The sequence below is a fragment of the Astatotilapia calliptera genome, chromosome 5, assembly GCF_900246225.1.
Source record: "Astatotilapia calliptera chromosome 5, fAstCal1.2, whole genome shotgun sequence".
In the NCBI taxonomy this organism is placed as follows: domain Eukaryota; kingdom Metazoa; phylum Chordata; class Actinopteri; order Cichliformes; family Cichlidae; genus Astatotilapia; species Astatotilapia calliptera.
In genome coordinates, this window is record NC_039306.1 from 3,103,824 (window position 1) to 3,120,881 (window position 17,058).

The window sequence follows — 17,058 nt, forward strand, 5'->3', positions numbered from 1 at the left end:
CTGTTTCTGCAATGCCCTTTGTTTGAACCTCATCTCCTCTTGCTGTGACCCCATGGGCGACTTCCCTTGGCCTGCTGGTCTGGAAAATCCAACAGTTCATCTATATGTAAAGAAGGCACTTAAACTGGAACAGGCATAGCTGCGTTGATCCTGCCGTGGTATAGTGGGACAGTGCATTCCTCGAGTGCACATTAGGTTTGCAGCCTGCTAAAGATCACACACAATTGATTATGTGCCTCTAGGTATATATGGTCTTTCAATTTGGTTCCTCAGAACCTGAAAATCCAGCCTCATAGAAGAAAAACGTTTTTCATCAAACACTTCTCAGCCGTCTGTGCTCATCAGTGCTTAAGATTTTTGATGCATCTTTTTATTCAAATACTCAAAAAAGTTTGAATATTTTATGTATCAAAATGAATTATTACAGTTTCCGAAGGCCAAAGAATAAAACACATGACATGTACATTGGACAAAGCTTTATTTAAAAAAGCGAACAAAAAATGAGTTTTATATGAATCAGATATTTAAAGTGTAACATACGAACAAAAACGCTTTTATGACATATTTTACACACTTTTACAGCAGTGTGACGGCCAGTGGGCTGGCCTTGTGTTTTTCTTTTTCTTTTACCTGTTTCTTGCAGGTAGGTGGAGCTGACCCAATTAGTGATGCAGCACACCTGAGAGGCCAGTCCCAGTGTATATAACGACACCTTGACTGAACCAGGGTGCCTGGCTTTGGCTCTGTCTCGCCGCCTGGCACCCATTTTGTTCATTTGGAAGTTTCAGTCATGGCTGTTATGTCCTTTAAATTGTCTCTAAGTTGCTTTACCTTATTTTCATTAAATATGTCTTACAGTCTTTAAAAGCCTGTGTGTGGTCTCCCTCTTGATTGTCACCTCCTATGAGCCGGGTTGTGACAGCAGGTGCACATACTTTTCCTTAAGCACTTGTACGCCACCGGAGACTGGCGGCTCTCGGTGGGAGGTGCAGGAGAGGACTCGAGTTTATCTGCAAAGCTGCTTCACATAAAAACCTTAAAACACTGTTAGAATATTTCTAGTTGTTAATCTTTGTGCTGAGTGTCAATTTCAGTTAGTTTGTTACTCTGCTGTGTAGAAACTACATTGATAGGTTTGTAACGTAAACCTATTCGCTGGAACGTTAAGGACAATTTGCTACGCAGCAAGACACAAGGCACCAAAGTTCTCTGGTTTACTCATGCATGAGGGAGACCTGCCTGGAGCCAAGTGTCGTCCCACCACTTGACCTCCGTCAGACTCTCAGCCAGGTTCCCCATAGCACTCCTTTTATTGTGGTTACATGAATATGCATAGGGTCATTAACATATAACATCTTACATAGGTATACATGTGAACAAAGAACACTGTGTGTGTGTGTGTGTGGGGGGGGGGGTCAGAGTGTGGCCCCATAAACGACTTCCCTTAACCTGCTGGTCTGGAAAATCCAACAGTTCATCTATATGTAAAAAAGCACTTAGACTAAAACTGACATAGCTACGTTAATCCTACCGTAAAACAATAAAACAAGGTACGACCTCTTCCCATGCTCCCAGGATGTAGGTGCACACCTAAGAGTTGTGTTGATTATGAGTATGATGCTACTTTATTGGTTGTTCTCTGGCGCCCTCTAGTGGGATTTACCGCATCGTGCTGCCTGGTGCAGGGTTGCTCTTCCTGAGTTCTCTTTTGTTGTTGTTGGTTCTTTAAAAGATTTGAACAGACCCCAGGTGTGTTTGCCTTTATTCGATACCTGTGCTGACTGCAGATGTCCTTGTCCATTGTTTTTCTTCTATTTCGCTCCCTGACAGACAGTTTTAAACATTAACAAACGAACGAAAAAACATTTTCATGTACTTGTTTTTGCGAGTTTCTACATAGTTCTCACATGAATGGAAATTTGACAATTTCTAAAACTGTAAAAGTTATAAGTTATAAAACTGTGAATATGTTGGGATTGTATTCTGTTGTATTTACCTGTGAAAATGTGGCCTGTATTTGTTTTATGTAAAAGAAAACGCACATTTGTGTCACCTTTGCTCACATGTCCTGAGCTAAACCGATCATACTGTCTGTGAAGTTCTTTAATTGCACGAGTTGTTGGCGTGCTCGCTGCTGTATGCAGTGTGTGTGCGTGTAGTGTTGATCACACTGGGAGGTAGTGGTGAAGATGGTTAGATCATTATAGAAACAAACAAAATTGAACCTTATATTATTGTTTAATGATATAATGTGATATAGAAATAACATCGAAGGACGCAGCCTGGCTCCAGAACTCCAGCTGCTGAAAGCTAAAGGTCCAGTTCACTCACATGCACATGGCCCTCAGTGATGTAGGCGTGCTGACAGTTAAGTGTGAAAATTTGTTCGATACGTAGTGTTTATGTCCCCATGTTATACAGGCTGCTTTTGTCCATGAAACCAACAACCAACTAGATCTTTTTAAAATAAATTTGAGGTGAAAATGACAATAAAGGAACACTTTACAGATCACCTTTAAAGAGCAAGTTAAAAATAACAAATATGAAATCAGATATGTGTCTTGTTTTTTATCTTTGTTTAGTCTCATGTGACCTGTCCAGGCACTAAAGGAGCAGTTTTTGTAAAATCCACAGTTACATCTTACATTTTTCTGTTGATGTCCAATAACACGCACTGTTATTTCACTATGTCAGGAGTCAGAGTTAATTAAAAGGTGGTTTCTCTGCAGCAGCTCACTGCTGAGAAGAAGAGAATAGAAACACATCATCTCAAGCACACGCTCACTCACGTGCACACACATGATTGACCAATGACATGGCCCTTTAGCTCGGTCACAGACATTTATTTGACCCTTTAGTTCGGTCAGGTGGAGCAGCACCCCGGTGGTCATGTGAACTAACTCTCCCACAGAGAGCCATCAAGAGAGTGTGTTTATCACAGCAAAATGTGTGTGTGTGCCGTGGGAAAGGTCAAAGTCAGCAGTGGGTTGGGTGTCAGGGTTCACCTCACAGCATCGCTTCTAATCTCAGAACCTGAAATCATTCCCGGTTCTTCCTGAACTCATGTGAGCAGCTCGCTCACAGCTGCCCTGCTGCACCTCTGATTTCACTGCAGGGTGGAAAAAGGAAGAAAGTGGTACAGCCTGAGATCTGCTGTCTACTGAATCACATGAGGAGCTGTCAGTCAGGTGGGCGTCAGTTTAAAGACTCTGCATGGATGAAATAATGCTTTTAACAACAAGTACTATTTATTAAAACTAACAATGAGACAAAATGTCTTCTGGGAGTAAAATGCAAACTTGTGTTATTACATGTTTACATCACATAATTTCATTTGTGTGTGGACTCCACTGATCTGATGATTAAATGTCAGTGGCTGTTAAAGTTCTGGGTAAATAAATCTGAGTGAAGTCAGTAAGTTCAAATATATGAGGAGTTTTTTACATTTAGTCCTGGTGCTGACAGAGTCTGAGGTGGTCTGTGCGGTGCTAGATGCCAGGCTATATTTGTACATGGATTCAAATATTTAAACTAGATGAGGTCTGATTTCTTGGACATTTCTGAAAAGTAAAATCAAACATTTTTCATTTCTGAATCACTGAAAAGCAGCTTTGTCTTTATAGTAACACACAGCGAACAGATACGGAGACTGAACATGTTACAAGAGGTTTAAGGTGAAAATCTAAAGTGTTTATGAACAGATTTACTGTAGATGCTTTATTTTAAAAGAGCTCTTATAAATATTAAACATCCACCAGTAATGAATAAAAGAAAGGAAAATCAAAACTGCTCATGCTAAAGGAAGAACAGTGGTTGGAGATGAAAGCACAACCAGAATTATTGTGCAGTAAACTTGCAGTTTTGTTGCCTTTGACATGTTTGCTTCAAACACAGGAGCAGGTGTGACTTTGGTCGGCAACAGAGCAATAATACTAATACTAATAATATTACTACTGCAACTAGTACAAATAATAATAACAATAGAAATAAGTGCATCGGCTATGAATCTGCTACCAATTTGTAGCTGAATGGGTCAAGATGACAGTTACATGTTTGCACTGCTTTGCAGAAATCATAAATCTACATAGATATGAATTTAACATTAAATACACATTTACACATAAACTACTCACACTCGTCGAGTCAGAACCTCACAGATCTGAAACAGGAAATCAGAAATTCCTCCACATTTGAGATCTCGTTTTTGCAGGACAAAGTTGCTCGGCAACTTTATTCTTATAAAAAATAAAACCATCAGATCTATTTCTGTATAACAACCAGTGGAGTCGAGTCCCTGTTGCAAAGAGAGGCAGCGCAGACGAGCTGCACTTATCGACACAGACTCACTCAGACTGATTGCATCGTGTTGGCATCTGTCTGCATTTATTTTATTGGATGGGAATTATTTAAACCTTTGTGATTGTTTGTAAACAGGTTGTTTTTTCATGTCAGCCAAAGGCAACGTATAAAAGGTGGATGTAGACTTCTGAAAAGTGATGCCAATGCAGAAGCGCCGTAAACATGAATTCTCTATCAGACCAGCAGGGGGCGACTCCTCTAGAAGTCTGACTGTATAGAAGTTGAGAAAATGACCCTACTTGGACTGTGACCTCATTAAACAGTTTCCTGATGTTTACGGTCTCATTCTCAAGTTTGAGTTCTTATTAAAAACAACATGTTGTTCATTTTGTAAATTATGGCCCCATCAGAGTGAAATACAGGACATGCTTCACTGTGGCTTAACTAATTGGCCATATGAGCCTCGGTTTCTCCTTCAGCTCCACCCTGTGCTCGTTACATCTGGCTGCAGTGTCCAAAAAAACCACAAAATCACAACCCTTTGGAAGTGTCTAGACATAAACAAAAAATTAATAATGGATTGGATTTATATAGCGCTTTACAACGCCACTATTCATTCACTCTCACATTCACACACTGGTGGAGGCAGCTACGGTTGTAGTTACAGCTGCCCTGGGGCAGACTGACAGAAGCAAGGCTGCCATATCGCGCCATCGGCCCCTCTGGCCAACACCAGTAGGTGGTAGGGTAAAGTGTCTTGCCCAAGGACACAACGACCAGGACAGAGAGCCCGGGGATCGAACCGGCAACCTTCCGGTTACAGATACGCTTCCCAACCCCCCTGAGCCACGGTCGCTAACTAATAATGCAGTTAGCTTTGTTCATTATCTGTATGGAAATTCTCTTTCTGTCTGACAGACAGCAGAAAAGAATGAGAATCAAAATACTTTATTAATTCCTGAGGAAATTATGTTTGACACCACAACTTGAAACCAACGAATGCTAATGTTGATCCATAAATGATGGTGTGTAGATTCCTTCTCTCACCCTAACCGATGGCCCCGCCCCTCCCTGAGCCTGGTTCTGCTGGAGGTTTCTTCCTGTTCAAAGGGAGTTTTTCCTTCCCACTGTCGCCAAAGTGCTTGCTCATAGGGAGTCATATGATTGTTGGGTTTTTCTCTGTATATATTATTGTAGGGTTGACCTTACAATATGAAGCACCTTGAGGCGACTGTTGTTGTGATTTGGCGCTGTATAAATAAAATAAAATTGAACTGAATTAAATAAGCAGCTGATTTCTTACAGTATATTATTATTTGTTATGTTGAGCACGTTTCTCCCTGCTGAAAATAATTGGACAAAATCAGACACTGCAGGTTAAAAACTGTTCACAAAGCTGCAGCAGCATCAGCCTGACGTGGGGCCAGACAAGTTCACTGTAATTTCATTCACAAAATACAGCAACACCACACAACACAATAAAAACAGCAGCAGTTTTGAATTTAAACCCAGTGAGAGAATCAACAGTCTCAGGTCAGCTGGCTCTGCAGTTACAGCCTGGTATGAGCTCGTACCCTCCACACAGGCGCCTCCTGGCAGCCCTTTCTCAGTCCGAGCCCTCTGCTGGCCTCTGTGCTCCCGCACATTGAATGGAAAGAAACAAACTGTTAGTTTGTTTAGGCTGAGACCACAGTTTGTGTTAAAACAGATTATTTAATAAGGTTAAAGGACCTTAGTCATTAGAATTACAATAAAAAGCAAATAGTGAATATGAAAATATGGTAATACTTTAAAGAAATGACTTTGACACTGATTTAAAAAAGGAAACAAAGAAAGTTTCTTCTTCTCTAATCTCTGATTTTTTGTAGCTAACAAAGGCGCCATCACTAAGACTCAAATATATCTTTAAATGACAGGTTCAGTTTCCTGTGACCACCAGAGGTCACCTGACGGTATCAACGTGCTGTAACAAGCTGCTAAACATTTAGTTTAATGAGGCGTCAGTTTCTTTTAGCCTTTCTCAGGCTGCAGATCACAGCAGCGACGTGTTTTTCAGCTAAAATCCAAAAATGCTCTGTTAGTGTGAGACACTGTTGGCTGTGTGCTCGTGTGAGCTGATGTGCTTTTTGTCTCAACCACATAAAGTTAACACAGTCTGAACAAAAGAGCTTAAGACACACGAACAGCAGCAGCATGTGTGTGAAATGACTTTGGCCCTGTGTGTGTGTGTGTGTGTGTGTGTGTGTGTGTGTGTGTGTGTGTGACTAACCTTCCTGGGCAGTATCCCTGTGGGTCGATGCTTCCTGACAGGAAACGGCTTCACTTTCAGGATCAACAGTCCTGCTTGAACACATCTATACCTCCACACTGCTGACCTGGAGCCCTGACATACATCCCAGTGTCGACCACACCTTCATTATAAAAGCAGACCTAAACACTGCTGTAAAAAATAACTAAATAAAAATGAAATTAAACGGATTCAGAGCATCAGGAGCCCGTTTGTGTGTGTGTGTGTGTGTGTGTGTGTGTGTGTGTGTGTGTGTGTGTGTGTGTGTGTCTGTTCTCTGAGGGGTTTCTGTGCCATTCGTTTCAGGAGTCTGCGGGAGGATGTGAAGGTCAGGAGGTTTCACATGAGGTCAAAGGTCATCACAGCACACACACACATATTGTCTAGCAGTAGTTAGTATTTCACAGAAGGGCTGATGTTGAGTTTTGTGCTTCCTGAGTTTAAATTGAAGGTTTTTCTGGTTACACAGAGGAGAAAATGAAAAAAGAGAGAAATGTCGTGATACCTCCTCCCCCAGGAGCAGAGCTTTTGTCCTACCGTGTGTGTGTGTGTGTGTGTGTGTGTGTGTGTGTGTGTGTGTGTGTGTGTGTCTAGGATTTACTCTGCTCTACAGTACCTGTACCTATGACGGGGCGTGCCCACCTGTTCCTCGTTACCTGCACTTTGTGTCCCCGGCTCTGCTGTGCAGTCGAACAGTTCAGGCCAGAGTTTCTAAAAACTCGCTGTAACATCTGAACCTGCTGAACGTGTCCAGCTCCGTCCTTCAGTGAGTCTTTTCTATGTTAGTTGTTAGTTTTGTTGTTTTGTTTTGTTTTTGCATCCTGTTGTTGTTTTCAGATTTGACTGATGACGTCTTCATGCAGTTTTAACCAGGCTACAAAATAACTCCACATATAGGTGGAGATGGCTGAGAGGAAAGACTGACTTCATTTCACTTTGAGTTTTTCCCCCAGTTATGTTTTTATTCTTTCAGCTTTTTGTTTGTTTGTGTTTTTGCTTCTTTTAAAGTATTTTTTCCAGTATTAGTTTAGATTTTGTCTGTTTTGATTTTGGCTGACCTCAGTAAAATTTGGGGTCATTAATGCAAAACAAGACAAACAAAATATGATGAAAATGTTCTTCCTTACACAGTACGACTGAGCTTTGTCTTGATCGTTCTGTTTATTCATCCAAACTTCTCAGTTTGCCAACTTAGATATAAATGTTCCCGTGACATCTGTTTGCCACATGACAGTTTTCACCTTCTGCACCGAGAGGCAAACTGACCTGGCACCGACAGGAGTCTCCTCTTGATAGATGTTAATGTTTAAATCTTTCAGTCCTGTTGGCTGTTTGTAAAAGAGCAACTCTGAGAGTTAAAGGTATCAATAAAAAAGATGCACATGATCTGAGTGATCAACAGTAACTGTTCATCCAAAACTTTACATCAGACCCTCCCCCAAAACCAGCTGTTATGTAACAATGGCAGAAGTCACTCTCACCATCAGCGAGCTGTTGTAGGCTTGGATAACACTCTCAGTGGGTATTTCCACATCCTGGGGATTTTCAGAATCGCAGCAGTTTGAGACTTGACTGTTTGATGATGATGATGGATTATATTCGCCGTGAGCTCGTAAAGCATTTTTCACAACACCGTACGAGGCGTTTAATGTCTCCAGAGGCTCGTAAATACTGTCAGCTCAGAGTCTCGCTCTGCACACGACCCCAGACAGTCTGGGTACCTGAGGTAACTTCCTCTGATATGCACACAGTTACTCAAACACATAAACGCATGCAGTTATAGTCTATGTACACATGACAAGGATCAACTTCCAGAGCTGGAAGATTAAGCCAAACCGGAAGTGCACAAAATGACAGGAGCCTCATGGGATGGCTTCAAAAGCAGGTCAGTCCCCAGACTCCCATTTTAAAAGTTAAAGTTAGGAGGTGACTGCTGTATCCGTAACCTTTGGGAGCATTTTAATAATATGGCTTTCTATGAGATGTAGGCCATCCAATAAAGTTTGTCCCCCAGTTTTAGTGAGTGAAACCTTATTTGTACATGTACAGACTGCACTATTGTTTCACCTGTTCATGCTGTTGGGAAACTGATCTGCTGAAAAATCAGGGTGGTAGAGGTTGTTTATTTGCTAAAATATAAAAAAAATATTATTGTGATGAAATTTAAATCATAGGATGCTTTTATAAGGTGTTGAAATAAGTGACTGGAGGCATTACCAATATGGCTGCAAAGTGCAGAGACATGTTTTTGGAAGGACCTTTCTTCTCTGACACAAACCGACACACATCTGTTCACCTTTTCCAAGGATATTAAACTACATCCCAAACTGAACTTGTAGCACTCTCGTGTGATGCGACGAGCTAATAATCACTCTCGATGTTAGTCCGCTGTAAAACTTTTAATGCGTACTCCAGCACATGACAAAACACACAGACCGCCCCGGAAGAACAAAACTCTCCCCACCATACTATTCCGGTTGGACTAGTCCCCCACAGTTATGGCAGGTCCGCACAAACAAATATTGCTTGGTGATCATTTAACCAATGATCTAGAACTGTTAAACCTAACCTCATCCTCCAAATGATGGACGTGTTTGTCCTCAAAAAGATGTTGAATCTCCACAGAATGACAGATTAATGTTCCGACAACATCAGCTGTACATGTAGACACACGGGAGCGACATCACCCTCTGATGCTGTTAGACAAACACACACAGCTAAATGGTTCGACTGTCTCTGAAACACCAAATAAAGCTTTTCATTATATAACTGAGATGACACAGAGACATTTACCCTCGTGGCAGTGAACAGGAGGAATGCACATCTGTATTTGTTCTTGTCACATCTGCACTGAAGCTTGTTTGTATGTCGGATGTTCAGGCTGACCCACATGGAAAGAAAAAGACAAGACAAATGGTCCCCGGTCACCTCTGGTTTGTCCCAAAAGGAAGTTTATTACAGCTGAATGTCGTTCTCTTACTTGTTGATGTTCCTGGAGTTTCTCTGTTACTTGCTGATAAAAGGTTATACCTAAATAGACAGGCCAATGAAGGCTGAAGGTTGATGGCTGACTCGGGTTTGTACAAGTGAGCAGTTGCATCAGCTGATAGAAGGAAAAAAGCAAAAAGGTTCAAAACTCTAAACAGAAAGTTTTCCTTTTGAAAATCATTTGAAAGCATCCTCAGAGAAAACATAGTTACTAAAAGAACTTTTTTCCTAATTTATCTGAAATCTGATATATTTCTGAGCTTTCCTGTAACTTTCTATAATTTACAGTCACGTTAAAAAGACATAACTCGCTCTATTGATACTAAGGTTTTACATATGTGGACATGTTGTCATTTATTTAGCATAAAGCCAAAATGCAGAAGTAGTCAGTGAAAAACCAAACACACACCACAGTTCACAGAATCAGCTCCAGTAACTGTTTTCTGACTTTATCAGTTTCTCACATTGTTGTAGAGGAAATGTTGCTTCAGTTTATTGACTTCTGTGAACATTTGTTTATGCACAGCTCCTCTGAAGAGCTGACCTTTGGGCTCATCCTCCTGTCGAATATTTTGGTATACAGAGGAGTAAATGCAGTGGCTGCAAAACAAACACCCTACTGTCCCATCTCAGGTCTGTCACTGAGCCCTCCTGGACTCTGCAGTTTGCCTACAAAGTGCAAACATGTCTGTAGATGTTGTGTTAATATTGCATTGCACTTCAATATCATGACTCTGCAGGAACTTATGCCAAGTTACTTGTTGTGGATTTTAGTTGTTCTTTGAACATCTTCATCCTGGCTCTGCAGCTGGATCAGGCAGCTCCCATCTGCAGCTGGATGAGTGACTTTCTGTCTGACAGGAAGCAACGTGCAAGTCTGGGCAGGCATATCTCAGACTCTCCATCAACACTTGTTCTCCTCGAGGCTGCTTTTCTTTCTCTATACTAAAAGCTGCACCTCAGTCTGTCAATCTCCTGAAGTTTGAAGACGACACTGAGTCAGAGCACAATTAGGATGAAGAAACACAAGAAGCCAAGAAGTACCGAGGGCTGATATACACTATATATAATAATTAGTCCTCAAACACTGAAGGAATTACATATAAATTACATTAAATAATAAAAAAATGTAAGTGTTTTGTGCACGTGAGTGTTACCCACACTTTACTGTAAACTACACTACAGTCAGATATGAACTGAAGCAGAGGTGAAGTGCATTAAAAGATTGTTTAGTGTGAGATTGTGACAAACTGAAACATTATTAAATACCAAACATCAGGTCTTTACTCTCCAGTCAATCACAGAGAAAACAGGTGCTCTGAAAACACACAGCTATCCTATCATCTGTGCTAAATCCAGCAAACGATGGACACGCCCCCTGTGGGTATAATCTCTATTAACCATCATTAGCATTCCTCCAATATTTCCCATGCTCTGTTAGTTTCAAGCAATTAGCATTCTGCTCATACTTCTCCAGTTGCTGTTCCAGGAGGATTTCTCCCTGACAGCTGCTTTCACCACGGGCAGCTCAACAAATGTGAGCAGCAGGAGACGTCCACTGATGAGCTCTTTCTTCTGTGAGGACACGCTGATAGGGTCTCTCGTATTGGCTGGACAATGAGCATCATCTGGTATCTTTGCTTGTCTTTTATGTGCTCTTGTATTTTGATATGAGCTTGTCTTTTCTTCTCCATATCTTCTCTCTGTGTTTTCACTGTGCTGCCTGTCAATCACAGTGATGTGGAGGTGATGACATACAGGAAGAGGAGTGTGCTAAAGCAGAGTAAAAGTAGACAGTGGCTCCTTTATCCCACTGTGATACACAAACAGGGGGATACGGGTCTCTTGGCTACAGCATGAAGGATATGAATGCTGAAACTGGGAGAAGGTCCAGGAGCCTCTATAATGCTGCTGCTGTAGCCACGTGTTTTACTGTTGGGGATTCAAACCTTTCCACTAATCCTGTTTCTCTGACCTTTCACCTTGAAATGAATGTATACATTAAACACTCAGCCAGGACACTTAATCTAATCCTAACCCCTTTACTTACTGAGATAATATCTTAAAGCCACTTTGAATCATTTCTTTTTGAGGTTTCTGATGTGAAGGTATACGTTGATAAATTTGAATGTTGAACCTCAGTTCTCAAACATTTCTCAAACATAAGGAAATCAGTCTGGAAATGCACTGATGAAAATAAGTTTAAGTTCTCTCCACTTGTTCCTCTTGGTCGTCCTCGCCCAGCACGTTGGTCCAGACCGAAACAGCTGAGCTGGGAGATTCGTCACATATGCTGCTGTGAAGCGTCAAGCTGAGTGTTTTCATCTTGGTGTTTTGATTCTACTTCATGCTCATAGGCTGTCAATCAAACGCTGTTTGTCCTCTATGACTGCAATGATTTACAAAACAAACTGCGTGTGTGAGCCCTGTGATTGGTTGGCATATTTAAAGCGTAGCCTATGGCAGGGATGGTCTCCAGCCACCCTTGAACCTGAATTAAATAAGCAGAATAAATTACATTACATGGTGAATTCAGCAACTAGTAATTGAGCTCCTGATCTTATTTGCTGGGGTCACAGATGTTGTTGTTACCTGAGCTGTTTGTGGGCTGTTAGTAATAATAGAAAGAAAGTAACAAAAGAAATTCACATTATTTTTAGCTTTTATGTAAAAATGTTATTATGTACACATACTAGCACGTTAGCATGCTAAACTTTATATATTTTAAAAAATTGGCAAACTGTCAAATATTGAACCAATAGAAAGTGTAATACTGTATATCATTAGAGGTCATTAGAAGTCAGTCCCTGTAAGAAAGCTGAAGCCCAGCCCTGCGTGGCTGCGATCTGTGGCCACTGCATTACAAACAGATGTGTTTCTGTGAAATCACAGAATGAGCTGAGGAAGAAATGACGTTGTGTGCATTATGTGCCTCTGATAGTGAATCAGCCAACAGGGAGCAACATGCACACCATCCAGATGACTTCTGTGTCTTATTTCAGCAGTGCATTCTGCACGTGTGCAAACAGCATAACTCAAGTCCAGCTGCTAAAGTGACCGACAGGCTGATCGTTCTGTCACTAATTGAAGGAGTTTGACACAAAAACAAAGGCTTTCTTTTCTTTTGTCCTACTGCTTAATTATAGTTAATTACAATTTTATTTTATATTATGACAGGATGTCTTTTTGCTTCATTCAGTGTTAAAGTTTAAGGTCACTGAACTTTATATAACAGAGCATTGAATGAAGAATAAAGGTGTTCTTATAGATGGGAACTCATAAAATGGGCTCTTTCATATAGTCTCCAGTTCATCAGGATGGAGGGAAAGCGTGGTGGGCGTCACTGTTTTGGGCACGAGAATCTCTCAGTTTGAAGTTTCTCCCACATGACTGAGATTAGGAGCCAGTGACCGTATGGTCTTGTGTTCCTGCCCGTCTCCTTCCTTCGTTCTCTCACACATATTTGTGTTGTTAATGCTGAGGAAGAGGAGGAGAGGAAGGGGAAAAGAGTGCAGGATGAAAGACTCGTTCTGTTCCCTGCAGAACATCAGACACGTGAGGCGTGAAGGTGAAGGCTGCCTGGCGCTCGCCTGGCTGATTGAATTAAAGAATGTTTTCTGTACAATATTGCACGTGAATGCTCTTTGAAGGGAGACTCAAAGTGTGCACTGCACATGATGCCCTGTGAAGACAACACAGCCTGTCGGTGTGACCAGCAGCAGAACTACAACTACAGCCAGATCAACAATGACTGAACAATGAAAAAAGTAGTTTGAATAAAACAGGTTCACATGACAAATGAATATGTCTCGAGCTTGGATTCTGAGGTATTACTGAACATAAAAATGATTTTAACGCAAAAATATCCAGTTATTAGGTAACATCAGCTGTGAAAAGCTTCAAACAATGGTGTTACCTTAAAATGAGTCCCAGCATTTTATACACTAGTGTCAAACATAAGGCCCGAGGACCAGAATCAGCCTGGAAAACACTGTGATCTCACTGGACAGCTTTAATGTGAAGGAGTGCACAGATTTTGGTCTTTTAACTAAATTTTCACAAGTTTTACAGTTTGTCCCACAGATAAAGACCCACTGCCATCCATACTACACCAAATTCTCTGTGAATTAATTAAAAATTGTAATATTTTACGATAAATTGTATATTTTAAATTATATTTTATTATAAATATATTTATTTATAGTCTGAGCAATGGACTACCAGAATCTTTTGTGTAACTCTACACATTTATCATGATTTTCACTGGTCCAGCCCACTGCACATCAAAGTGGGCTGTGTGTGTCCCACCATGTTAATGACTTTAACATCCCTGCAATACGTTTTTATGATTAGTAAAAGTGTAACTAAGATTTTTTCCTATGTGACGTCTTTGATTCCAATTCCAATTGAAATAAATGAGAATATTATGTGATGAATTTTTAAAGTTTTGTGAGGTTTGGCATGAAAATCATTCAAAAACAGTAAATTAATTTTTTTAATTGTTTTTAATTCCTGCCTGTAGTGCAGGGAGACATTTACACTGAGCTATAAGGGGAACATATGAGGTGATTATTAGTATAAAAACAGATTTTTAAGTGGAATATGATGTAGGAGCAGTCTGCGCTGTGACTGGCCGGTTGGTCGTGTACGAAGGTCTGGTGGTCTCTGAGTTTCTCGATCAGACCCTCCCTCTCTTCACATCTTGTTTTTGTGGAGCTCTCTCTCTCACACACATTGTTGCTGAGTTCCTCTCAGGTCATCAGATTAATATCTGCCTGCTGTTCTTCAGAACAGGTGCAGTGAAGTCACATTTTCACTCAGATAAAAAGAAACTGCAGGCGGGGAGAAATCACTGCAGCGACGCAGCTTTAACAAATATGAATAAGCTCCAGCTTATCTCCCTTCCACGCATATTAAATCAGGTGACTTGTGTTTTTTGGATTGTTGCTTAATCTCAGTGAAGAATGAGCTTCCACAGATAACGCCCGAACTGAGGAGAAGTCGCCGTGTTAAGAATGAGAAGTATGCGACGGCTGAAAAGAATGAACTGAGGGTTTTCAACAGAGCCATACGGCGATGCGGGAGGTCCTGCCATGCCTCTGTCATGATGATCACCTGCTTCATTTGGTGGGAACAAAAGAGCTTTTGGTTGTTCTTTTCAGCCCAAATTTAATTACTTGTAATTTTACTTCCAAGAATCAAACATGCAGCAGGAACAAAATGTAGAAACAAGTCAAGTGAAATCAGATTTGCTGGTTTGGTGACTTCAGTCGTAACCTGACACTTTGATTAACTCGATTAACAAAATAAGAATGAAGATTAAAGTGTGAGGGAGGCTGTCATCACCGTGCTGCTTACATCTTCTCTAATGTGTGGTGCAACAGAAGATCACACACAGTTCAAACTACAAAAGGGAACACATAAACCCATTTACCCCTGAAAAACAGTCAAATTCCAGTCTGCTTATCCACGTCAGGGTCGTGGGGGGGCTGGAACCTATACCCGGCTGAGACACTGCAGACAGGCTGTCGCTGGGCCAGACAACCATTCACACTTACGGTCAGCTTGGAGTCACCGGTGAACCTTACCCCATCTGTGTGATTGGAGGTGGAGTAGCTGGAGAGTTTACAGAGAAAATCCCCAGACTGGATCAGAATCGGTAAAAATAAATGATGAATGTGTGATGAACGTCCACTTAGAGTCTATTATTAACTTTCTTCTTCTTTTGGTAGGCTATGGTGTGTTGATATCTGTGCATTCCTGTATTATCCTTTTGTGTTACACATTTCTATGTTTTTTTCCTCGCTACCTAGCCTGACCTGTCTGCCCAATGTGATGTTTGTATTGTATGTACGGTCGGCAAGGTCTGTCATCTCGGTCGTGGGCAAAAGACCTGCAACTGACAAATAAAGGCCATCTCTCTCATCATCATCTTTTGCTGTGGGGATCACCACGGCAGATCATCTGCCTCCATCTGACCCGACCCTTAGCATGCTCCTCCTTTTCTACCTTCATGAATCTTCTCTCTGTTCTTCGTCTTTTCCTCCTGCAGGCAGCTCCATCTCCAGCGTGTTTAGTCCAGTGTATCCACCCTCCCTCCTCTGCACATGTCCAAATCATCTCAGCCTCTAACTTTGCTCGACCTGAGGTGGCGGACTTATTTCTAATCCTGCTCGCTCCCAGTGAACATCTGAACATCTCCAGCTGTTTCACATCACCGTTAACTCTGGACGTTTCTGATCCAATATGGAAATGTCATTTTTAATAATCCACATGTTTGATTTCTCAATGATTTTGCACCTATGCATTAAGATACAATTCATTATTGAAATGCATATTATTCTGTATAACTCTTTCCTTGAGTTATTTAAAATAATACATTTTAATGCTAAACAACTTGAAATACTGAAGTAAAAAAATGTACCAAATGATTTCTTGTCTAATATTCTGATTGCCTGTGGGTCTCCACTCTCCTCCACCTTGGTCTTAGTCCCGTTTGTGCTGCTCTATTGGGAATAAAATGCTGGAAATATCACTAGTGTGTGACATGTAACACAGAATAATATTTCACAAGATTTTAGATTTATAGAACAAACGGGCCTTGTTCTATTTGATAGTTTGACAACAGGTTTTATTGTTTTGTCTTTTCTACACTCAGATATTTCTTTTGTCCATCACTCACCGGAGCAGCGCCTCTGCTGACACTTTGATAACTTGAACTGTAATTCTTCCCGTGGGTTTAATATATTAACATTAACATTCACACACAACCAGTGAAACACTGACACCCAGACTGTTTGTCACAGAATATTGGGTTCAAAAACTTTCCCTCAGTGGGCAAAATGGGAAGCACATCGTTTTACTTTGCTCTCAACTCACATCCATCCATAAGATAAACACATCCTCCCTTTCACTGTCACTTCTTTTCGTTTTTGAATCATATTGAAGGTTTTACTGCCACAGAGACCCTGAACACATCATACAGGACACACAGTGTTTCTCTGGTGGCTGCAAAACTCAGTGATAACTCACAGTGTGTTTGCTCACACTGAGCACTCATTTGTACTTCAAAACCAGGAACACTGAATTTAGAGATTCGATTTTAAGGAACAAGGATAAAGTGATGTTTAATGTTCAGTGTCCTTCGTAGACTCTGTGGTGAAAGTCTCTTTATCGGCCTGCCGTCAGTGAGGTCAAAGGTTAGTCAAGCTTCACTAGCACCTGATTTTAGAACGCAGCTGTTTTGTTCCACAGGAGCTTTAATCCAACCAACCACAAAGTCATCCTACAGTCTCTGTCTCAGATGTGTGGGCAGCTGCAGCTGATCTTCTTTTTTTCTTTGGGGCTGGGGGTTGGGAAGCGTATCTGTAACCGGAAGGTCGCCGGTTCGATCCCCGGGCTCTCTGTCCTGGTCGTTGTGTCCTTGGGCAAGACACTTTACCCTACCGCCTACTGGTGTTGGCCAGAGGGGCCGATGGCGCGAT